General features: G+C 36.0%; 1 long non-coding RNA gene across 1 annotated transcript in view; it reads right to left on the minus strand.

The window, feature by feature from the left end:
* Positions 1–2,150: 2,150 nt before the first annotated feature.
* The window catches only part of LOC119505860, a 56,532-nt gene continuing 35,641 nt past the window's right edge, over positions 2,151–23,041 (minus strand). Inside the window, exon 3 of the long non-coding RNA XR_005210890.1 lies at positions 2,151–2,390. This is a non-coding gene — a long non-coding RNA (uncharacterized LOC119505860). The remainder of the gene's footprint in view (positions 2,391–23,041) is intronic.

The following is a 23,041-nucleotide window of genomic DNA, read 5'->3' on the forward strand; positions in this document are numbered from 1 at the left end:
TAATTGAGTTATCTGACAGTTTTGATTTCACTAAGATGCCAATTACTGTGAATTCATTGTGTTTACATTCTGCTTTCAGTGTGAAATAAATCTGTTTAGTGTAACTGTTTTTTGATAATTATGGGTCATAGAAAATTGAATTAGCTTCTGTCTATTTACACTTCTGTGAATGCATAAGAATAAAAAAATAGTTTCTGAGTCACACAGAATATGGTAGCATTGATATACTGTTTGCATGTTTGAGGAAACCAAGAGGATAACGATAAAACAAATATTTGAAGGTAAACTACATTTGGGACTAATTTGAAGTTCACCTTCAAGCACTTTTGCAGACTATGTGCCACCTTCTGCCATTAAAAGATAAAGACAGCTGTGTCCAGGTAGACATGTGAACCTCTTGGGATTATAAAGAGGAGACAAAGTAAATTAAATGGTTACCAAATGATTTTCTGCCTACTTCTTTCAGAATATAGGTTTGGGTAGAATGTAAGCTGTGAGAACCCATGCAAGAAGTATTGATTAAAATGAGGTTTTAAATCTGCTATAAGACTGATGTGAGAGAATGACACTGCATTTCTGGGGTGGAAATTATAGTTCTCTTTTTTTTTTTCTGTATATTCTAGCTTGTTTGAAATTATAAGTGATTATTCTTTATGGAAGGATTTTAAAACCGCATGATGAATAACAGAGAAATTGGGGAATGAAGGAAATCTGCCAACAAGAGGAAAAAAATAATTGATGGAAACATAAAAGTGAGCTGAGAATGTGGGATCCAGTAGGGGTCTGTTTTTGGAGTTGGTGAATCCTAGAGTCTGCCGGAAGTTGTTGAAGGGGTTAATTCAATAATAATACTTAACACTAAGTGCTGACTATGAGCCAGACATTCTTCTGTGTACTGTACTTGAATTAATCAATTTAATCCTTGCTAAATGCTAGCCTCATACAATTATTATTACCCCATATTACAGATGAGGAAGCCGAGTCATAGAGAAATTAAGTAACTTGCCCAGGATAACATACCCAATAACTGGAAGAGCCAGGATTTGAAGATAGGTTACAGTTCTAGAGACTGCAGTCTTTACTGCCTTTATAGTAAAAGACCTTCAGAAAGAAGACCGATATCAGAGAGGCTAGGTTTATACTTTAGCATAAAGGAGCAAGGCATGTCTCATTTATAGGAGAAGAACCAGTTGGTGCAGTTACCAGGAGAGACAATTTAACTCTCAGTAGTTGGAGAGTCAGAGACCCATAAATCAATTGTGGAAGAGAAAGGGGGATGGCTTCTAGAGTAGGGTGGGACAAACTGAAGGCCAGGGCCAGAACATGGGTGGGTGGAGGGGGAGAACAAATAAGAAATTCAGGTGCCAGAAATTTCAGACCTTCAGAATAGACAAAGGAACCAGTAAATTATTGTTAGAAGGTCTCATACATCAAAGGAGAAGTATTTTGGATCAGAAGTACAAGTGCATTTTTCTTCCCAAAGTGTCAAATCATTACTGGGATGCCCACATCTGAACAATAGATTGATTACTAAATTCAGAAAGAGACCGTGGACCACACTGCATCTTTAAACATGGCTAACTCAAATGTAACTCAGAATAATTTTCGGATAACATGGTTGAGCTTTGCCGACCGAGGATGCGAAGTGGCTGGTCCCAATTTTGAGAATTTAAGACCTCTCCCGTGAAGCCACCTAATAAGGGTGCCTGGGACCAGGGTAGCATTAGACAAGTGTAGTTCCCTGTAAAAATCTGTTAGGAGATGGTGACAGTGTGGTAGAGTGAAAAGTAAAATCTTTTGGGAATCTTAAAGTCATAACTTATTTCTCTGAATAGTGTCTCCTCTATTTTTTTTCCTATGACCTTAATAAGAATACTTAAATTCTTGGAATTTGTTTAATTAACCATGAAATCAGAACAAGAATACTGACTTCATAGGGTTGTTTTGAGTGTTGATTGAGGTGCTGTATGTAAAGTCCTTACATGCTGCCTGAATCTATGAGTATTAATCTTTCCTGATCACCTTTGGAAACATTTAACTTCCAAATATTCCTGATACATATTATGTCCTGGCTTACAGCAACCATTAGCAAAGTTTGTAAAGGAAATAAGAAGCAGCAAAGAAAAGGAAGTATTTTAAAATCTGTTTTACTGACAGCACAGCTCAAGCTGTTGTGAATCCAGGGCCACGAGGAACAGTCTAGGGCAGGTGGGTGATTCCATCTGGGGCTGAGCATCTTCTGGGTTATGGCCATTGGGCTGCACCACATGGATAAGGTAGCTTTACAGCACCACACCGTGACCCAGCCCACGGGTGAGGAGGGATGTGATCCTGAAGTTGCATGCATCTCTTCTGCCCTCACTCCATGGTCCAGAACTGGAATCACAGGGCTGGAAGAATGATGTAATATAGGTTGGTTGACATTTTAAAACTGACATTTCAAGATATAACATTCTAATTGCTATGATGAGGGGATGAACAAGTTGCAATGGGAACAAAGATAAGAGCATTTTGAAGTAAGGGATATCCTTTCTTGGTCCTCATGTTTACTAATTTCTATTAATATTTCACAAAATTGACACTATATATAGTTTAAATGTGCTCCTTTTATTGACATGCCAAAGGGTAGCTTCTCTGTGAATTTCAAATTATCTATGTTGATCTTTATAATTTTTTAAATCTCACGCTGTACATTTTGGTGTTTTCTCAGGGTATGACCTTGGGTCCATCATTCTGCAATAATCATAATGGTCACTGTGATCTTAAAGTTATTTAATTCAAGTAAAGTGACCTGTATATGAATAGTCATCCTCCCTCATTTCTTTACTCTTTTAATGGCAGTCAAATAGATGTTGGAAATCAACAGAATTGAAGATTAGAGACAGAGAAGAATGATTAAGTATATGGCATTAAACCCTGGGTGGGACAGGAAATCTGACTCAATGCTATTAAAATAGTGGAGCTGAGTTGAGAAGAGAGAGAAGTCAAGTTAGTCATAATATGCTCCAAAATGGGAGATTTCCTGGATGTATGTTCAGCCAAATGATCAACTGAATGGGCAACACTTGCTAAAAATCTTCCCATTGAACATTTTGAGCCCTCTCAACCATGACTAAAATGAATGGAAAATGTTAAATTAATAAAAGTTAATCACTGCTTTTCCTATTGAACTATCTATGGTGTTTCGTGTGTCTTGAGTTCTAATTCCACCAAGAAGCTACTGGTGATATATTTAAAAAACATTAATTGACACCAAGTATGAACCAAAAAGTGTGTTAAGTGCTAGAGGTAGAAAGATTAGAAAAGAGCTCATAGTTCATCAGGTAAGAAACTGTGTGTGGAAACTATTTCTTAAGTGTAGTTAGTGTTGTAATGGTGTTATATAAAGTGATGGAGCAGCGGTTGGCATATTAGGGATTGCGAACAGGCATAGACACTGTTTGTAGAAGGAGAAAAAATATGGAACTCTGGGACACTCACCAACACCAGTCTCTCTCCCCCTTACTAATTCTACTGGCTCAATCAGAACAGATTGTGATTTTATCAGTTTACATATTCATATTCTACATTCAATTTGTTTGAAGAAAGGATTCAATAGGAAACAAGAATTGAAAACCCCATTGTTTCAGGATCACAAAGTTAAAGAAACAATGGCTTCTGAGTGTTATGGATGCAGACCAAGAAAGGTTTCCTTGACTAACATTATGTTTTTATATTTTTAATATTTATTAAAACACATATATAATAAGCAAATACGAATATAAAATATGTACCCAATCTGCTCACCACCGAGCTTAAGAGAGAAAATGTTACCATTAGAGTCTGAGATCTCTTTTTTTCATCTTTAAAAAATGTTTCTTTCTGTTGGCATGGTTTAAGTGAACACTTTTTGAAAGTTAGGAAACATGTACCAACTATCCAACAAGGCTTCTAAAGCCTGAATTTTTTTTTACTGTATATAGAAGGCAGTTGACATTCCTTTCTTTTTTTTTTTTTTTTTTAACTTTTATTCAGACACCATACAACCCAAAGTAAATGTACAATCAATGGCTCCTGGTATAATCACATAGTTATGCAGTCACCACCACAATCAATATGGGAGCATTGCCATTTCTTCTGAAGAAAAAAAAAAGGAATCTCATCCGCTTCGCTTATACCTCCCTATTATTAACATTTAGCCTTAGTTTAGTGCCTGTTACAATTAATGAAAGAATATTACAATGTTACTACTAACTATAGAACTTAGTTTGAATTAATTGTATTTTTTCCTGTATACCATTCCACAATTAACACCCTCTAATAATCATATACATTTGTCTAGTTCATGTAAAAACTTTCTTATATTTGTACAATTAAACACTGCTATCACTCTAGGTTTCACTAAGTTATACAGACCCAGTTTTTATCCTCTGGCTTTCCTTCTTGTGACATGCACAACCCTAATCTTCCTCTTTCAGCCATGCTCACACTCAGTTTTTGTTAATTAGACTTACAATATAATGTTACCATCACACAGTATTGTGCTATTCATTTCTGAACCTTTACAATCAACTTTAGTAAACGTTCTGTTATCCCTAAGTATCAGTTGCCCAATCTCTACCCTCTCTCTCCTGATAACCTATGCTCTCAAATTTAACTCCCAGAGTTTGCTTATTACAGCTAATTTACATTAGTGAGACTGTACAAAATTTTTATCAACCAGGCAAGGTACTTACCCTTTTTTTGATCTCATCCCTGGCTGTCCTCCTTTCAGTCATTAAACTGAATTTGAAGATGATCAATGAAGGTGAATATTCCCAGTGTTTACCCGTAAGAATAGGTATATATTCTAAACAGTATGGTTTTACTGAGTTTAAACTCTATATAATTAGTACCATGCTGTTAAGTTTTTTCCTATGTCTTGTTGTTTTCAATTAATTTATTTTATTGGATCCATCCATCCAGGTTGACAAAAAAGGTCTGTTTCATTCATATTCCATGTTAAAGAGTATTGCATTGTTTGAATCCTCCATGCTTTATTATTCACTCTCCTGTTGATCTCACATATTTTTCCTGTTTTTAATGAAGCCATGTAGCATGCAGAATTCTGATGGCCCCAAAGACTTGCAACCCCTGGTGTACATGCCCTATAAAATCCCCAAGCTTTGAGTGTGGGCAGAACCATGTATATAATGGATTTCACTCTTACAATTGGGTGACATTATGAGATGAAGATGCAGAATTACTTAAGGTGGCAATTCAGTTGACTTTGAGTTATTCTGAAGGGAGATTACCCAAGGTGAGTCTGATCAAATCAGGTAAGCCCTTAAAAAGTGTTGCACACTTCCTGTAGGAAGAGATTCAAAACATGAAAGAAATTCTGTTCCTGGCCTTAAAGAAGCAAGTAGCCTTGCTGTGAATTTCATATGGAGAGGGACAGCCTCGGAATAGCTGAGTGCCTCAGGCCTCCAGTCCCAAGGAACTGAATTTTACCAACAAAATGAATATGCTTGGACCCCGAGTCTTAGATGAGTTCACAACTCTGGCCAACATGGGGATTTTGTTCTTGGGAGACCTTGAGCAGAGTACCCAGCTAACTTGTGTCCAGACTTTTAACACATGGAAATTGTGAAACAAATTTTTGTTCATTTAAGCCAGCAGTTTGAGGTAATTTGTTACATAGCAATAGAAACTAATATAAGCAGCTATAAACATTTCCATAGATATCTCCTTGTATTCCTCCACAGAAATTTCCCTAGAATATGTAACTAGGACTGTATTTGCTGGGTTGTAAGACATATATATGTCTTCAATTTTACCAGAAATGGTTAAATGACTGTCATAGGTGTTGAACCTCGTTACATTACTGCCAACTGTGCATAAAGCAGCAGCTGACTTTCCCAGCAGAGGAACTAAGTATCACGTAATCCGATTTGTGACCAAGAACTTTCTCTGATACTTCAGCTTTATGGTAAAGTCCTTAATCCATATACTCTGATGGTATAATAGAGTCTCATTAACCCATTATTTTTCTTAAGAATTCATATTGCAGATGTACTTCTCATATTGCATAGTACAGTAAAAAAGTTCTTAAGGTCAAATATATTACTGACATAGTAATTAGGGATGCCAATTTTTAGTACATAACCAATTTTCTGTCTTATATTTTTCTGAGAGACCATGGGTTCATTGGCTCATTTAATGTATACCCTGAAAAACATTACAATAAAATGGCCATGTCTGGAGTGCTATCCAAATTCATAAGTAATGCCAAAATAACCAAAGATCCTTTATGCACTTTAGTTGCAGGCACAAAAGAAAGGTCACTAGTTTTGCCTCTGCAGATCTATATTTGCACATGTTGCTAGGCAATGCAAGACAATCACAGCCCTATAGCTCTCGATTGCCTTTTCTGACATCCATTACTACAGTAAAATTACTAAGTATTTGCAGTGAAGTGATTTTATATAATCATTGTTGGAATGTTGTTAAGCACTAATATCTATCATAGATGATAAAAATGTTAATTTCTCCCTGTTAGCAAATGTGAAGTTATATTTCTCATTTCTCTTGCTTTCCTTATGAAACAGTCTCAGATCTTTTATTTATTATTATCATATTTAGAACATGACAGTTTTCTTTTAAAAATCCAAAATGATGTTAAATAGTGTATGGCATTTACAGGTTTAATATTTGGAACTTCAATTTTTCACAAGCGATGAATTTGATGATCTATATCCCTTTATCATTTTGCCGAGGCACGTATTTGACAGTGACCTTAGCAGGCCACTCAGTATCCTCATTACATATGTCTTATTTCTCTCTATGTAGGTGTTCTTTCTTGTGAATCAGACAAAAAAAAAAGACCTTTGTTGCTTTGTGAAAATTACTGTCTCCCTCATACACATTATTCCAAGGCCATGGGTGGAAAAAGCAATGAGACTTAAAAAATTTCTAAAAAAAAAGAAAAGAGCCTGGGTCGTAGTTTGACTTTGAAATTTGGGTTTCTGAAGTTCTTCAGAAAGCATCTGTTAATATCAACTATTTCCTTTTTGACATTTTATCCTTTCATTTTGATATCTGTAGGCAGTGATCAGATCTGATTGGCCTTTTTTAAAAAAAAAATGAAATTTATGGATGTGCATAAAGCATTCTGTAGGGAAGGAACATAAGCCAGAAGGAAGAGTCTGTGAAACTTCCTTCCAGGCCTAGAATACATAGTGGTCTATAAGGCTGGGCATTCCTGTGTATTCTTTCCATCTGCTGTGAACTTGCCTTCCTTTTGGAACTGGTTTCAATGTCTCTTGTTTCAGGCTTTCTTCACTCTCCCCCTGCCCCTAAGTTAGGATATCTGCCATCACATCTGCAGACTCCCTTTTGCCATGTGAGGTAACATAGACATGGCTTCCAGGAATCCAGCATGGGCATCTTTAGGGTAGAATGGGGTAGTGTGATTCTACCTGCCACAGTTCTTTTGCATTTTTCTGATTACTATTGAAGGTGAGCATATTTTCTGTTGTAATTGGACATTTGGGTTTCTCTTCTTTCAATTTCATGTTCATGTACTTTTAGTAATTTCCTAAAGAATTATTTATGTTTTCTTATTGATTTGTTGTGATTTGTTTTATATTCTGGTTAGTAATCATTTATCTGTCATGTGCATTGAAAATATTTTAAAACTATAGCTTGGCTTTTAAATTTGTTTATGATATCTTAAAGTAATCCACCTTTTCAAAGTTTTAATGTGGTCAAATTTATCAGTCATTTTCTTTCTAACTGTGATGTCATAAAGATGTTTATGTTTATCTACATATCTTCTAAAAGTGTTTAGTTCTCCCTTTTCTTCTCCTTTTCTACTTGTGTCTTTAAATTATTTGGAATTGATTTTAATGCATGGTAAGATATAGAAATAATTTTATCTTTGGTAGATTTGTCTCAACACTGTTTATTTAATAACACTGATTTCTCTTTTGGTATTGATATCAAATTCTCATATACAAGGTTTCCATATATTTCCCTTAACTCTCTTTTATCATACCAATATTATACAATTGTTAGCTATAGTGAATCTTGTTATTTGGTAAGGAAAATTCTTTCTTAATTATCTTCCTCAAATTTTCCTTGGCTAATTTCTCCACATTTGCTCATGCTTGTGTATTTTAGGATCAGCTGGTTAAGTTTTGTGAAAAACTCTTTAGGAATTCTAAATCTTGTATTTATAGTTCACATGGTGAGAAATACCATCTTTATAATACTGATGCTTCTGTTTGTAAAACAATAAAAAAACAAAACAAAACATGTTCTCCATTCATGTAGATTTTATACTTTTTAACAGCTATTATTTTTTTCCAAAAAGATGTGTTTCTGCTGTTAGACTAATGATATCATACTTTTAATTGCATCAACTAGTTTTTCCTGCTTCTGTACAGAAATGTTATTTTCTTTATATATTGATCTGTAGCAGCTAAAGTTGCTATAAATTCCTTGACTTTTAATAGTTTGGAGTATCTTTAATTTTCTGTGATGACAAAATTGAAATCAGTGAACTCAAGCAGATACTTGAACACCAGGGTTCATGGTGGCATTATTTGCAATAGCCAAAAGGCAGAAACAATCCAAGTGTCCACATACTCCATTGACAGATGTGTGAATAAACAAAATGTGGTATATACACCATGGAATATTATTTAGCCATGAGAAGGAATGAAGTTCTGAAACACCCTACAACATGGATGAACCTTGAAAACATTATGCTGAGTGAAATAAGCAAGTCACATAAGGACAGATACTTAATAATTCTACTTTTACTAACCATGTAGAAATAGCAAATTTGTAGACGCAGAAAGTAGATTACAGATTATCAGGGGTTTGGGGGAGTAGAGAGTTGTTGCTTGGTGTATACAGACAGTAAATTTTGGAAATTGTTAAAATAAAAAAATATATTGTAACATTTAATTTAATATTTTATTAATTAAACAGGGTCTTTGCTCATAAGTGAAAGTGGCTAAAAACTTCTCATGTCTTTGGTTTAAATTCTTCATTAAATGAATTACATGCAATGGAGACACTTTCTCTTTTCTCTATCCGAGAACAGAGTGTATGAATTAAATACTAACATTTCTGTGAATGTTTCATAAAACTTATCTGAGGAAATGTCTACATCTCATAGTTATTTGTGAATTGTTTAACCAATCTTTCAATTTCTTTATTGAGTTTTTTATATTTATATTTTCTCCTACATTCACTCCTTGGATTGTGGACCCATGAATTCTTCCTAATAGAGAGCTCTAATTTGGTGCATAGATTCTATCCTGGAGAGTGACATCTTATCCTCACAGATTATTGCTTCTCCACTGTTCCTTCAGCTGTCAACTGGCATCAAGTGGCTGTTTGGTCCCCTTGAGGAATGGTGCCATCATACTGGGGCTCAGTTTTGGTCTTAGTGGTTGACAAATTGGTTGTTCAGCAGCAGCAATGGCAAAAATAAGCTTTAATAAGGGGAAAGCTATGTTATTGGATAAACAAGTCCAAAACTGGCCATTTCCTCTCCAAGTCATCCACATTATGCCAATGTACCAATCATCCCAAAATGAGAATCCACAGATTCATTAGATTTCAAATATTTCTGGAGAATTATCAGAAACCATATTTTATCCATTTTATGTTTATCTGAATAAGTTTATTTTACTAAATAAACATTACATTTTAATGAGAATAAAACACTTTTAGAAAAAGCTCTGAGGGTATCATTTGTGCATTTTAGCATCTTACAAACTCAAGAAGAGTAAGGCATATTGTATAGAACAGTGTTTCTTAAATTTAGCATACATCAGAATCACCTGAGGGGCTTATTAAAATACAGATTGTTAGCCCACCCCCAGTTTCTGATTTAGCAGGTGAGGATTTAGGGCTGAAATTTGCATTGTTGATACGTTCCCAGTGACGCTGATGCCTCTGGTCCTCCCTGGAACTACTCTTTTTAAATTTACTGCAGGGAGAATACTGATTTCCTCATTTGCCTTTTCCAGGCTCTGTGCACTTTATTTCAGTGGATTGAGCCATCTATGATGTCCTCTTTTCTCCACAAATCATTTTTAGTTCACCAGCAAAGAAATTTAAGACAACATAATTTTTTGTATTTATTGGAGATTGGATCATGTTCCCCACAACAGGCATGTTCGGGTCCCAACCCCTGGTCCTGTGGGTGTGGACCCATTTGTAAACAGGACCTTTGCAGATGTTATTAGTTAAGAGGGGCCCAAACTAAACAAGGGTGGGCCTCAATCCAATATGGCTGAAGTCTTTATAAGCAAAGGAAATTGGGCATGGAAGAAGCTGCCACAGAGAGCAGTCAGAAGTGGAGGTCAGTGGAACCAGAAAGAGAAAGGAGAAGATGCCACCTTTTGCATTGCCATGTGACAGAAAAGCCAAGGAAACCAAAGATTGCTGGTCAGCCCCAGGAAACCACAGTCTTCAAGGAGAGAGCATTGTCTTGCTGATGCCTAGGTTTTGGACGTCACTCAGCTTCAAAATCATGAGCCAATAAATACTCATTTTTTTTAGCCAACCCATTGTATTGTATTTGTTTCAGCAGCCAAGAAACTAAATGGTATGATTTGACTCTTCCTTCATTGGTTCTTATTTTTTGGCAGCTCAAGTTCTGCTAATCTTTTCATGTCCTGATTCACCCCATGAAGCCTGTGCTGTTGTGTGCCTTTCTTGTCTGAACTGATTAGGCAGCTTTAAAACTCCATCCCAGCGATGACTGGCTGGAAGCCCAAGAAAACACTTCCTGTTTCAGTTTTGTGTACTTCAGAAGACCCTTGCAATCTCTTCCTTCTCATAATCGTCCTAAGCTAAAAGTTCAGTGATTTTTGTCCCATTGCCTATGAACTGGTTTTTGCTTTTCGATCTACCTTTCCTTTGAACCATATTCTTTTGGTTATCAAACCACAGTGTAGTCCAAACCATAATAGCAACCAGTTCTCGCTCCCAGTCTAGATAAAATTCATTCCTCAACACTTAACCTGCTAGAGAGGTTAGTACAGTTACTTTAATTAAGGTTCTCATAGCAAATTTCAGATCTTTGCAGTTTTTCAATGTCTATTATAAATATTGAGCCTTCAACAAGGATTACTAAGGAAAATCTGTAAAGTCTTCTTCAATAGCCTACCCCTAAATTACTAAAAACAAAATAGATGATATCCCTATTGATTTCAGTTTCTCAGCTTTCTATCTCTTCCTTCTACACATTTTAGTTCCCTGCAAAGCTGTTGAGTGGGTCATTTTGTTCAAATTCTTTCGTAGCAGCAAAGAAACATTGAGTTGATGACATTTTGTAATGAGTCCTACGGCTGCAGCAGTTCAAGGATATTATTATTTAAACAATTTATGTCCACTTTTATGTGAGCTGCACATACTCACTGTCCTGTATAATATCCACACTGATAAGCAAAAAGAACATACAACCATGCCTCAGCCTTCACTTTTATGAGTATGCTTTTCTTAACATCCTCATTTTAACTTTTAAATGACTTTCAATATAATTGATATCCCTAGTGAAAAGTGAAAACTTTGATACAAAACAAACTATTTCTTATTTACTGTACTTTAGGTAACTTCAGTCCTCAAGGGCTAATATTTATTGCATTCATTCTCCTCATACATTCTGTTTATCTTTTATGTATATTATGAGATCATAAAGCATTCCATGGAGCTGTTAGTTGCGCCATGTTTTACAATACGATGAATGCATTTTTGCACATCTAAAATGATACATTGGCCAAAAAGAAATTGATTAACACTAGGTATTTTATGAACTGAACCTAATGGTTTAACTGAATGGATTAGTTGGAATCTCTTAGACTTCTGGGAGGATATGTTGACTTGTTATCATGCCTTTCTATTTCTATTATAATAAATTTTCTGCAAATGAATGACTTTATAACAGAGTACATTTCAATTTATAGGCAACATGGGTATGCTAGTTTCTCAAAATATATGTTAGAACTCATAAAAAAGTCTAATGAATAAATTATTACACTTTTTATGGTACATATTTTGCCAGTCACAGTAATATGAAACTAGTTTGGGGACTTCCAAATTACTCAAAATTTTATCTAAAAAGTTTGCTACGACTATACTCATTATGAAAGTTTGACCTTTTCTGCCCCTATCTCTTATGACTGGAACTCAGGGAGGAAATAATGAATTTCACTTAGTTACTTACATTGCTCTTACACAGATTTTAATGGTGCTCGCAGATGTATCTGCCTTGAATTTTGCAGCCATGAAACCCATTATAGTTGGCCCCATGTGAATAAAAATTTAGCTTTTGCTATGTTTTCTGAAGTAATAGTCCTGCTAAGTTTGAATGTATTCAACTCGGGTATTCTGCCATTTGAAGAAGTCTTAATATTAATAAGACTTGACTTGGAACATGACTAGTTTTTAGGAAACATGGTCTAGATATTTATGATTTATTAACTTCTTACAAGGAAAATTGTTATATCTGAAGTCTTTTATGATACCAGATAGTTCATACTCTATGTTGGCCAAATTTCCTGGCAATTCCAATCTTAGGCATTTTTATCTATTTTTATTTAGGGTAGAGGCCAAGATGCAGTAGCAAAAGCCAACATGACCACTATCTATAGCATCTCGAATAATACAGAAGATTCTCTTTCTCTTATGCAATAGTCCAAAGCTAGGTCACTCTTCAGGGAGGACAGGTAGCTATGCTCCACATGATTCAGGAAACTGGCTCCTTTTTTTCCTGCTGCTCTTCCATTGTCTAGGGTTTTGCCCTCTTTCCACATTACAGCTTGCAGGAAGGAGAAAAAGTGAAATGGGAGTAAGAAATTTCTTATGTAAAAAAGGAGAGAATGAGTTCTGCTCCAAAATCATTAGCCTTCTCTTTTCCCTTTTGAGGTATAACAGGTTGATTTTACTAGGTCTAGTTAAAATTTTTATTCTCTAATCAACATTTTATGCAAATATATAGCCTTCAATTTTTTAAAATTGGAATGAATATATGAATATTAATATAAAAATTTATCATGGTTAATTATAGACTTCAAAGTGAATCTTCTAAGGAAGCTATAGTAAACGTATTCAAGACGTTCTGTCTGGAAAGTTATGAGATTAACATTTCCATCCAATTTGACCATTTTTAGGTATTTGTAACCTGCAGGGCATTTACAGACACTGGTGATACTTCGACTTAAAAATATAGTGCTTCAATTCTGGCCACAATATTTCTGTAGCATTACTATTTGCAATATAATAATAATAATAATATAATAATGCAAGTCAAATCAAATAATTGTGATCTCTCAAATGTAGTTGTTGATTTATTGCATATAAGTTCTTACTATAAAAATGTGACATTAAAAATAAATATTATATTAAGCAAGATGCCCAAACAATGTAGGCACTAATTACTAAGTTTGAAATATTTTTAAAAATTATAAAATAGAATTTATGTTGAAATTGTGTTTATGGAATTATATGTATTGAATGGATAAGTTCTCAGAATCCCTATTTTATTAAATTATTTTTAATTATTATTATTTTTAACTTTTTATTTTGAAATACTTTCAAACTTACAAGACAGTTAGAAAAATAATACAAATTCCCTACATAGAATGCCAACCTACCCCTACCTCCAAATCCCATGACCCACCATTTTTAACATTTTGCCACATTTGCCATATTGTTTGTTCTATCATCCTTCTATCCACCTATCTATATTTCTGTCATCTCTCTATCTCTATCTCTATCTGTCTGTCTGTCTATATTTCAATCCATTTTCTGAACATGTAAGTATAGGTTGTATACATTATGCTTCTTGAATACTTAATACTGCTATATACATTTCATAAGAACAAGGATATTCACGTATATAATCACCTTAAGGGCAGTTATCAAATTCAATAAATTTAATATTGATATAAAATTTACAGTCTATATTCTGATTTTTTCATATGTTTCAATACTTTCCCTTTGAGTTTTCTCTCCTCTGTCATACCCCATACAGGATCATCTTGAGGCTAGCTCTTGTGAAACTTATGGTTGTAAAGGGGAGGCTAATCCCACCGATAATTATGCCTAGGAGTCACCTCCAGAGAACCTCTTTTGTTGCTCAAATGTGGATTTTCTCTCTGAAAGCCCAACTCTGGAAGTAAATTCATCACTCTCCCGCTGACATAGGACAGGATCCCCACATTAGTGAGTCTCCCTGGTGAAGTGGGACATGGATTCCAGGAATGAGCCTGACCTTGGCATTGAGGTGTTGAGAATGTCTTTTTGTCCAAAAGGGGGAAAAAAGGCAAAAAATATGGTTTCATGGCTAAGAGATTTCATATAGAGTCAAGAGGTTGCTCTATGTAAGCTTCAGCTAGATATACCAAATGGCCACAGTATGATAAGCCCAAGTCAACACTAGTCCCCAAAACCCTAAAGAATTCTCAGGTCTCTAGCTGAATCTCAGAAATTTAGCTAGGTGGATAGATAGATGATAGAACAAACAAAATGGCAAATGTGGCAAAATGTTAAAAATGGTGGATCGTGGGATTTGGAGGTAGGGGTAGGCTGGCATTCTATGTAGGGAATTTGTATTATTTTTGTAACTGCCTTGTAAGTTTGGAAGTATTTCAAAATAAAAGTTTCACTCACTAAGTTTATTTTTTCAGAAACTTAAATCCTCCAGAGAGATCCAATGCCAGCTAAGTCCCCAAACTCAGAGGCAACAGCTTCTTCAAGAATGTCAACCAGATGCATCGCCTTACTCCATAATGTCAACACCCCTTTTCAACATGAACAAGTTAGGGTGGTCACTGCCTAGATATACCTGAAGATCAGGAAAGTGATTAAACTAGAGGAAGGGGTAGCAACAGACAAGATAGAATTTAAGGTTTACAAATACTGAATTTCTATATAATTTTATTTTTCTTAGTTGCTAGGGTACTAAAATATCTACAAGGAAAGAACTGAAATGGTGGAACTGTGACCCATGAAATTCTTTGAAATTTTCTCTATAGCTAGTTGTTAAATTATAATTGGAAAGTTATCATCTTTTTGTATATATCTTATATTTCACAAAAAGGAAATAACTGAAACTATGGCACTGTAACCTATAACATTCTTTGAAATTTCCTATATAACTACTTATTAAATTGTACTTTGAAAGTTATCACCTTTTTGCATATATGTTATATTTCATGATAAGGAAATAACTGAAACTATGGAACTGTAACCCATAACATTCTTGTTAAATTGCACTTAGAAAATTATCACTTTTATGTATATATGTTATATTTCACAATAAAAAAATGAAAAACAAAAAAAGTAAATAGAAAATACATTGCATTTAATTGTTACTGTCTTTTTAGTTGTTCTTTCTTTTTATCTTTAATTGTAGGAACATATATTCAACATAGATGTTCCCATCTCAACCACTCCCAAACATACTATTTAACAGGAGTATTCACATTCACGATATTGTGGTCCCCTCACCATGTGCTAAAACTTTCCTAGCTCCCTAAACATAAACTCTACACCAATATGCATTAACTCCCCATTCTTCCTGTTCTCAGCTCCTGGAAACATTTATTTTAATTTCTATCTCTATAAGTTAACACATTCTCAAAATTTTCTTTGTGGTTATGGAGCTTAAATTTAGTATTATAAATCTAGAACAATATCATTTGCTTTGATACCAACTTAACTTCAATAGTATACACAACCTATGGGCCTATACTCCTCCATCCCCCCAATTGTATGTAGTTCTTGTCACAAGCTGAATGTTTATAAATTATGAGTCCAATACCACTTATTTATCATTACATTGTGTGTATTTGTCCTTTTGATCCTGCAGGAAGTAAAATGTGCAGTTACAAGCCAAAAATAAAATATTACTGTCATTTGTATTTACCTATATTATTACCTTCACTGGATTTCTTTGGGTCTTCATGCAGCTTTGATCTATTACCTCTAGTCCTCTACTTTCAACCTGAGAGCTCCCTTTTACATATCCTGCGGGACTAGTCTGGTTGTGGCAAACTCCTTCAGCTTTCGTTTATCTGGGAGTGATTTAATCTCTCCCTCATTATTAAAAGAGAGTTTTGCCAGATATAGAATTCTTGGTTGGAAAGTTTTTGCTTCTAGGAATTTAAATGTGACCACACTGACTTTTTGCTTCCATAATTTCTGAAGAAATCACCATTTAACCTAATTGAGGCTTCCTTGTATGTAACCTATTGGCTTCTCTCTTACGGCTTTCAGAATTTTTGGCATTTGAGGGTTTGATTATAACATGGTGCAGTGTGGGTCTATTCAGATCTATCTTGTTTGGTAGAGTTGCTTCGATATGCATATACATGTCTTTCACTATATTTTAGAAGTTTTTAGCTATTATTTCTTTGAATATTCTCTCTGCTCCTTTCTCCTTTTTTTCTCCTTCTGAGACTCCTATGATGTGTATATTGGTATGCAGAAGTGTTTGTCTGGTGTGTCCCAGGTATGGCCCTCCTCGTTGAAGGAAGGAAAGAAGAAGAAAAAAAGAAAACACCTTTCCCAGTCTTTGTAGATTGGCCTGTGTGAATTTTCCTCAGGGCTGATCCACACAAAGAATTTAAAGAGTAGCTCCAGGCCAAGGTGTAGTGGTTTCCCTCATCCTTTCTGTGCATGTGATAGGTCTTGCAAATGTACATATGGTCCTAGGAATTCCCTTTTTTACAATACAAATGTCCTGTTTCCCTAGGAATCAGTTTTCTCACCATTCTAGTCACCTCACTATATGTTCCACAGCTACCAATCCCTTGCAACAGGCAGCACAACTTGACAACTGTCCCACAGAATTCTGTAGGAGAGCTCTGTGAGCTGCCTTCTACATGCAGGGCAAGTTCTAAGGCAGCAAGTTCCTCAGGCCACCAGCAAACAGATTGGGCAACACAAACACATGCTCCCTGTGGAGCAAGTTGCTTTATAGTGTGTCTTGAGAAACCAGGCTCAGGCACAACAGAGGTTACCAGCAAATGATTACTTTATTGCTTAACAGCACAAAGGGTCCCAAAAGAGCAGCAGAAGATTCTATGTTGGCCAGTCCCCCAGGCAGGACAACTGTTTGGATCATTGATACTGGAGGGTAGCTCTGCACATCTCTCTTTGAATCAAAGATGAGGGACCATTTGTGGCTGGTGCCCTGAGAAGGCCAAGTACTCAGCAGCTCCCCCTTCCTCTGTTTGCATCGGAGATGAGGAGCACCTGTACTGACCAAGTTCTGAGCTTTTATATACTCCAGGGAGATGGGCATTGCCAGTGACAATTTTTGCTGGGGCTGATTAAGGATTAATGGCTACCACAGCTGTCTGTGGCCTCTTGCAAAATAGAAACATCCCAAACACCTGCATGCAAACAAGAAAAATGAAAACATAACAAACACCTGCATACAAATAAATAAGAATGAAGACATAGCAAACACCTTGCAAACAAGCAAGAGGGGAAAAGAATGGGATAGGTTCAAGCTTGGAGATAGCCAATGAGTGTGTCCTTTACTTCTCCAACACTCCACATATGTTCTAGAGGGTTACTGTTTCGTAAAGTACTGGCACCAGGGATCTATGCTGTGCCATGCCAGTGAGGGGAGGGGGAAGGACCAGACATGGTGCCATAAGATCCTACCACTTGTTTCTTTAGAACCAATTATATATAATTTGAGGGAACACAATTTTTCTTCTTTTTAAATTATGTACAAACTTCTAACATTGCTTTTAAGAAAACCATATTCTACTAACATGTATGCAATGTAAAGTTTCCCACTTTAACCATTTTTCATTTCACTGGTATTAACTACATTAGCAATGCTATGCTACCTTTAACACCATCCATTACCAAAACTATCTCATCAAAACCTAAAACAGAAATTCTGTACCAATTAAGCATTAACTCCCCAACCCCACCCCAACCCCAACCCCAATGTAACATGTATTCTACATTATGACTATGAATTTGTAATTCTAATAATTCCGTATCAGTGAAATCATACAGTATTTGTCCTTTCGTGTATCACTTATTTCACTCAACATCATGTCTTTAAGGGTCATCCATGTTGTCACATGTATCAGAACTTTGTTCTTTTTAATGACTAATTAATGAATAATACCCCATTGCATGTATCTATCACTGTTTATCTATTCATCTGTTGATGGGTTCTTGGGCTGTTTTTACCTTTTGGAAATTGAGTAATACTGCTATGAACATCAATGTGCAAATATCTGTTTGAATCTCTACTTTCAATTCTTTTTTATATAACCAGTAGTGGGATTCTCAGGCCAAATGTTAATAATATACTTAACTGTCCATAGAACCACTAAACTCTTTTCCACAGGAGTTACAATTTTACACTCCCCAAAATAAGGAAAGAGTATTCCTATGTCTCCACATAATCTCCAATACTTTGTTTTTTGTTTTTGTTTTTGTTTTTGTTTTTTTAGTAGTAGTGGGATATTTTGATTAGGTTGTTTCCATGGAGATGTGACCTAATCAACTGTGGGTGATAACTTTTGATTAGATTATTTCCATGGAGATGTAACCCTGCCCATTCAGGGTGGGTCTTGAGAACTGAACTCTTGGGTACAAAGAAACCAAAAATTGATGGTCTGGGAAATTCTGGGTTTTCAGAAATTGAGACCCCAGAGGATAGTGCACCACATGAGAATTTAACTATGTATGGAAACTAACAGCCATTTCAGCATAAGCCAGGGTTGGAAATGGAGTTATCGAGGAAGAATTTGTGGAAAGTCCTATTGTCTGATGGTTTTGACCCTTGTCTACTGCATGTCAGGCCAACAAATTTCTTGCAAGATCTGTATAAACTGAACCACTGCCAGTCTTGACTAAAAGGGACAGAAAAGGGACAATTTGAAGGAAAACTTTCTTCAAAGGCAGAACCATGGAAGCTGAGGTCTGGAGTCAAGAAACCTCAGGCCAAGAGAGCAGACCCATCCATACATGTGGAGATGGTGAGTTCAAAGAGGATGGAGCACATTCCTTGGGGATTGGGGAGAGCTGGGCCATCATCCCACCATTCTGAAGGGCTTGAGCATGTCCCAGAGATGGCAGAGAGTCAGGGTGCCACCCAGATGCTTGAGGAGGGTAGGGCTGAGAATAAGGTGTTCTTCCCAATACTTGAATATGTTGGAGCAATCACCCCAGCATTTGGAGAGAGCAAGGCCACTGCAGAGGCCCTTGCAAAGGGTGGGACTGCTGCTCAATCAAGCCCAAGGATAAAATATCATTCTACAAATGACTCTCAGATTTGAAATCTAATGGAGTTTGCTCTGCAGGTTTCTGGAACTGTTTGGGTCCCATGACCCCCATTTTGCTTCCAAATTCTTCCTGTGGCATTGGGAATGTTAATCCTGTGACTGTCCCTCCTTTGTATATTGGAAGCAGATAATTTATTCTAAGTTTCACAGGTCCACAACCAGAGGAGAATTTTGCCTTAGGACAGATCATGTCTGTAACTGCTTTTGATAAGACTTTGTACTTACTTATTGCTACTGAAATGATTGAAGGTTTTGTAATATTTTGATGGAATGAATGCATTTTACATATGAGAAGAACATGTATTTTTGTGGTCCAGAGGATGGAATGTGCTAGTTTGAATCTATTATGCCCCCTGCAAAAGCCATGTTCTTTTCATCCAATCCTGTGGGTGCAGACTATGGGTGGAACCTTTTGATTAGGTTGTTTCCTGGGAGCAAAGGACCAGTAGTGCTAGATTTTGTTACATGTCTTTTCTGCATCCATCAATATGATCTTTTTTTTTTAAACTTCATTCCATAATGTGTTTTATTGCATTAATTCTTTTACTTTTGTTAACCATCCTTGCATGCATGGGATAAATCCCATTTACTCATGATGTGTAATTCACTAAGTGTGCTGTTGGATTTGGTTTGCTAGTATTTTGTTGTGAACTTTTGCATCTATATTCATAAGAGACATTGGTCTGGAATTTTCTTTTCTTGTCATGTCTTTATAAGGCTTTGTTATGAGAGTGATATTGACTTTATAGAATGAGTTAGAGAATGTTCCTTTCTCTTCAATTTTCTTGAAGATTTTCAGCAGGGTTGGTATAAATTCTTCTTGGGAGGTTTGGTAAAATTCACAAGGAAGCCATCTCATCCTGTGCTTTGCTTTCTTGGGGGATTTTTGATTACTGATTCAATCTCTTTATTTGTTATGTGTGTGTTGACATCTTCAGTTTTTTCCCAAGTCAGTGTAGACAGTGTGCTGGTTTGAAAGTGTTATGGACCCCAGAAGAGCCATGATCTTTTAATCCAACCTTTTTGGGTAGAACCTTTTGATTGAGTGTTTCCATGGAGATGTGACCCCACCCATTATGGGTGGGTCTTAATTAGATCACTGGAGTCCTTTAGGAGAGCTCCTGGAGAGGAGAAGCTCAGAGAGCCTGAGAGAGACAATTTGGAGAGAAACTAGGTTATGTAATCTAGGTTTGCCCCTGGGAGAAGCTGAGAGCTGACACAGACCCAGAAACTTGGAGACGCTGGGAGATGCAGACAGAAGGATATTTGGAGAGGCTAAGCTAAGAGATGAAGCCTAGAGTTTGCCCTGGAGAAGCTAAGAGAGGACCCCCAGACATTCAGAGCAAAATGCCTTGGATGACATGCAAGGATGCACAGAGGCTGGAACAGAGAAGCTAAGAGAGACAGATGCTCAGAGACATTTTGGAGAAAGCCATTTTGAAACCAGAACTTTGGAGCAAAGGACCAGCATATGCCAGCCACATGCCTTCCCAGCTGACAGGTGTTCTGGATGCCATTGGCCTTTCTTCATTGAAGGTATCTTGTTGATGCTTTATTTTGGATACTTTTATGGTCTTACAGCAATAAATTTGTAACCTAATAAATCTCCTTTATAAAAGCCAATCCATTTCTAGTATTTTGCATAACGGAAGCTTTAGCAAACCAGAACAGGCAGTTTGTGTGTTTGTAGGAGAAAATTTATTGTATTATCTAATATATCACCTATCCTGGAAATTATCTATGTGCACTAGAGAAAAATGTGTACTCTGCTGCCATTGGGTTAAGTGCCAATCAATGGGGATGAGGAATGGAGCCTAAAAGACTGACCTAGGAAACTTGTCTCAGGCTGCCTTCCAGACAGAAGCAGCTTGCAGCAACTAAAGCAATGTTTGAAACAATTAAGTCAATATATATATTTGTTAAGTCTAATTGATTTATAGTATTATCCATGTCTTCTATTCCCATATTGAGCTTCTATCTAGATGGTCTATCCATTATTGAAAGTGGTGTATTGAAGTCTCCTACTATTAATGTAAAACCATCTATTTCTCCCTTATAATCTGTTAATATTTGTTTCCTATGTTTTGATGCTCTGTTATAAGATGCACATATATTTAACATTGTTATGTCTTATTTAATTAACCTCTTTATTCACATGTAATGCTTGGCTTTGTCCTTCATAACAGTTTTTGACTTACAGTCTATATTGTACAATACAATAGTATTGGCATTTATAGTTGCCCATATGGTTACCATTACCAGAGGTCTTTATTGCTTTATGTTCCTTCAGTCCACTGTCCAGTGACCTTTCCTTTCAGTCTGAAGAACTCCCTTTAGCATTTCCTGTAAGGCAGGTCTAGTGCTGACAAAATCCCTCCATTTTATTTTTCCAGGAATGTCTTAATCTCTTCCTCATCTTTGAAAGACAGGCTCGTGGGACACAATATTTTTAGTTGTTAATTTTTTCTTTCAGTACTTTAACTATTTCATCTCACTGCCCTTTGCCTCCACAGTTTCTTCTGGACTCCCTTGTACCTTGCTCTTCTCTAATCATTTCCAGAACTCTCTCTTGTCCTTTGCACTTGACAGCTTGACTACTATCTTTTAAGCATGTTTCTCTTTGAGTTTACTCTGTTTGGGGTTCACTGGGATTCTTGGAGGTGCATATTCATGTTTTATACCATGTTGGGAAGAATTCTTCCATTAATTTTTTGAAGATCCCTTCTGCCCCTTTCTCACTTTCTTCTAGTTCTGGAACTACCATCATGAGAATATGTGTGCACTTGATGTTGTTGTCCTATTTCATTTTTTTAAATTCTTTTAATTTCTGCAACCCAACCTGATTCATTTCAATTCTTTGTCTTTGAATTCACTGATTCTTTCTTTTGCCATCTCCAATCTGCTTTTGAAACTCTCCAGGAAATTTTTCATTTCAGTTATTTTGGTCTTCAACTCCACTATTACTTTCTGGTTCCTTAAAATTTCTATATATTTATTGAGATTCTAATATTGCTCATTCATTTTTTTTCTTGATATTCTTTAGTTCTTTCTATGGGTTTTCCTTTATCTCCTTGAGCATATTGAAGATTGTCCTTTTAAAGTCTTTTTCCAATATGTGCACAGAATGTTCTTTGTTGATATTTTCTGGATTTTATCCTGTCTCTTTGGATGGGCCATCATTTCTTGTCTCTTTGTATATTGTAGTCTTTTGTTGCTCACTGTATATTTTAACATTTTAGAGTGTTAAATCTGGAATTTAGTCTTTGAACTCTCTGCCCCTTGAGTTTGTATTCAGTTCATGTTATGACTGAGATTTCCTTGAGGATTTGGAGCTAAGCAAACCAAACAAACCAATGCAAAAACAAACAAATAAGCAAAAACAAAAGCAAAACAAAACAGAAAAAACTTCACAGTCTTTGAAACTTTCATTGGCTGGTACTCTCCTTCAGAGTTCAACACTCCTATCAAGATCAATCCAGGGCAAATGCAGTGTCCTTCCAGTATTTCCTGAGCCTGTGTCTTGTCCTGAGCTTGTGTTTGCTAGTGACCTTAGGACTTCCTTGTTTACATGAATTTTAATGCCCTCTCTACTCACTCGAGGTAGACTTTTGCCCTCTCCCAGATTCTCTGTTGTATGACCTAAAGCAGGTAAATTTTTCCTGCAGTCTGTTTTGACTTAATTGTTTTTAACACTGCTTTAGCTGCCCCAAGTTGCTTCTGTCTGGAAGGCAGCC

The sequence above is a fragment of the Choloepus didactylus genome, chromosome 11, assembly GCF_015220235.1.
Source record: "Choloepus didactylus isolate mChoDid1 chromosome 11, mChoDid1.pri, whole genome shotgun sequence".
NCBI classification, from domain to species: domain Eukaryota; kingdom Metazoa; phylum Chordata; class Mammalia; order Pilosa; family Megalonychidae; genus Choloepus; species Choloepus didactylus.